The 2,949-nt window shown below is 42.2% G+C and overlaps 1 long non-coding RNA gene across 1 annotated transcript; it reads right to left on the bottom strand.

The window, feature by feature from the left end:
* Positions 1-982: 982 nt before the first annotated feature.
* Positions 983-2,233, bottom strand: LOC136712759 (uncharacterized). The gene is made up of 3 exons (XR_010804884.1): positions 2,131-2,233; positions 1,874-1,981; positions 983-1,751 (listed from the first exon to the last, which is right to left on the bottom strand). It is a non-coding gene; the product is annotated as an uncharacterized LOC136712759 (long non-coding RNA).
* Positions 2,234-2,949: the final 716 nt, after the last annotated feature.

The raw sequence follows: 2,949 nt of genomic DNA on the forward strand, positions 1-2,949 counted from the left end.
TGACATTGAGTTGTAGAGCCTGATCTTTGTGAACAGCCTACATGGAGCCTCATTACTGCGCTGATTGGTTCTCGAGTCCTGATTGTTGGGACTTAACTCGGTTTTGAATGGATAGATACAAAATGCACACAATTTTAAACATGGCTTGTATAGAAACATAATTTATACAAAGGAAAAACATCTAAATGAGCATTCTTGTGTGAACAGCCTATGTTTTACTGGAGCCTAATTACTGTATTTGCACTGGTTGGTTCTCCAGTCCTGTCCAGCTAACACACAACGTTGCCACAACGTTCTCCAAAGTACATCATACGAAGTAAGGAAGCCATATTGGATTTTCTATGCGGTTAAAGGTAGGGTATGCAATCTTTTCCAGAAACATTTTTTGTTATACTGGTTGAAAGTCTCTTCACATCCTGATAGCAATCAATAATTTAAGTGGTTTAAATATATATATTTTTACATCTTCTGTGGAAGGGACAGGACTTAAAAAGGATCGACCAATCATTGCATTTGTTCTGTCTGTCAATCTATATTTGCATACCGCCACGTAACTTGTTCGCGCAGACAATCACACGTCATCAGCGCGGGAACCTTGACTGTGCAGAGCGAACGCGAGAATGGAAGGTGAGCTGCAGCTACTATTTTTAAAAACATAATAACCATAAATAAGATGTTTACGTTCGTTATTATTGTAATGTCTAACCTATGAATGAGACATGCGGTCATCTGAAACTGTTGCAATCAATTCCACCCACACGTCTCCTGGCGCTGAGACTCTGCGCTGTGTGTGTGTGCGCATGTGTGATAGAGGGGGCGTGGCTTTGGAGACGCCTCTGAAGCGAGGGTGGCTCGATGCTTTCAAAACAAGCTGCTGACTACTGGCTTCTCGGGATTGCATACCCTAGCTTTAAGGCCCGACAACCGGGCCTGTATTATGCCTCACTGTGGGACAAGGCTTGGTTAAAATTTCATAAGAGAGAGGGAACACAAATTTTTATCTCCAGGGAATGTGGGGAAAGAAACAAAAGAAGCAGGGACCCAAAGTCAGTTTCTGGAGGACACAATGCTGGTCTCTGCACACTTCACTGCTCAACATGCGACTACAAAACAGGTGCCATACCATGCAGAGACTTAAATGTCAATACAAGGACATATGTTGTTATCTCTGCATTACAGGGAGGCAATAGACAAAAAAAGTAGGGTAATATGGTAGTGAATCTTGGTGCATGTCAATATTTTTTTCAACAGAGGGGGGGGAAGGCAGCTATTTTAGAGTCAGCAGGAACACTATTGGTTGTTAGGAATAGATTTTTACCCCTGGAAGAGCGGGGAAAAAAAAAAAAAAAAAAACTATGGAGCATTACACTGCACAGAGTTGAGAATGGATTAGGCCTGTATAGATCATTTGAAAAAGGGATACAAAATTATGAAAAGACACTACAAAAATAAAGTTTTTTGCAAACTACAGAATCAGCATGGTATAATGGTATTGTTTGGGGAAAAATCTTTTGAGGTATACAACAAGGCAGTCTTGTCAAAATAGTATTTAAAACAAATTTGCAAATGTATCTTCAGTGTGGCACTTGCAGCAAGAGAACCACTAGTAAACACACCTACACCACTCCCAAGAGGGATGGGGCACCAAGTCCACACCCTCCACATAGCTGCAGGTTGAAATCCCCCTTTAAAACCCAGGCAATCTGTACAAGAGTCCAAAGTTCCTCCCAGGCCAGTGGAGAGGGTCCTGGCTGCGATGTGTATCCAAAGTGGCGGCACCACAACCATCGAGAAAAAAAAAAAAAATGCAGGATCAGAGGGACTGCTACACAGATCGGGTAGAGTAGAACTGTACACCGCCAGTTGAGCTTACAATGCGCGTCGCTCGACTCTCCTTTTTCCAAGCCGTTTCCCTCCTGCAGGCATGATGTCCCAGGCCTGCCTTTGCCACCAGTGCTGCTCCCTCCTTTCTCCACCAATCCTGTAAAATAAGACAGCAGTCTCCAAAATACTAACTCTCCTGTGGTTAAGTTATTATTTCAGGTGAACAGGGAAAGACTCCGACCCAGCAGCCTAAAGAAGCCACTCAATGTGTTCCTAATAAGTTTGAGATCAGTCTGAATACTCAACTTATATGCACTCCATCCATATCAGTCCAATCCAGTGCATCGCTTCAGTCATACCACTGAGCATACACACTTGGGCTTTGCTGCAAGGTCCCATCCTCCTGCTTGCTCTGTTCCTGGCTCCTGAAAATGCAGACTGGCTGCTTTTGAAGCCAAGTTCATGGTCCAGAGCAGGGAGGTGATTGGTTGAAGGGTGTCTGCCTGATTGCTCAGGAGGATATCAGCCAATGAGGAGAGGTGTGCTGCAATGTGCGAATACCACAGTGTGGAATGTGCACAGTGAATACAAACGTACTAATCAAAGTAGAAGAAAGTAACATACAAAAAATATAAGGTTACAATCATAGTGAAAACAACACAACTAATAACTAAAAATCAAGCTTATAATAAACCAAACCAATACATAAAATAATCCATATGAAAGGAAACCCACACAAACTCACCTCATATTACACACACCCACATTGCCCCGCACCCCCTGCAACAACAGCCATGTCATACCTGAGTCGTGTGGATAGCTATCATGACCCAGCTTCTCATCAGGTCATGTATGACCTCTGATAATACTGCACCTGTTTTCTCCTAGCAACCACCAATGGGCCTATCATTCCATGCCCCATTTACTGAAAACCACAGACCCTTTCCAGGTACAAAGGGAATCTCAAAAACACTTCTAATGATTTCCCAATACTTTTTCATATCATACTGAATTTTATTGAGTTCTGAATTTGTGATCTATTATGTTTTTTATTTCTTCTGTTCAGTTTTATTTGTTTATTTAATTGTCGATTTCAAATGCCCTTCTTCCTCAGACATAGTACTT

This window comes from Amia ocellicauda, chromosome 2 (genome assembly GCF_036373705.1).
Source record: "Amia ocellicauda isolate fAmiCal2 chromosome 2, fAmiCal2.hap1, whole genome shotgun sequence".
Classification (NCBI taxonomy): Eukaryota; Metazoa; Chordata; class Actinopteri; order Amiiformes; family Amiidae; genus Amia; species Amia ocellicauda.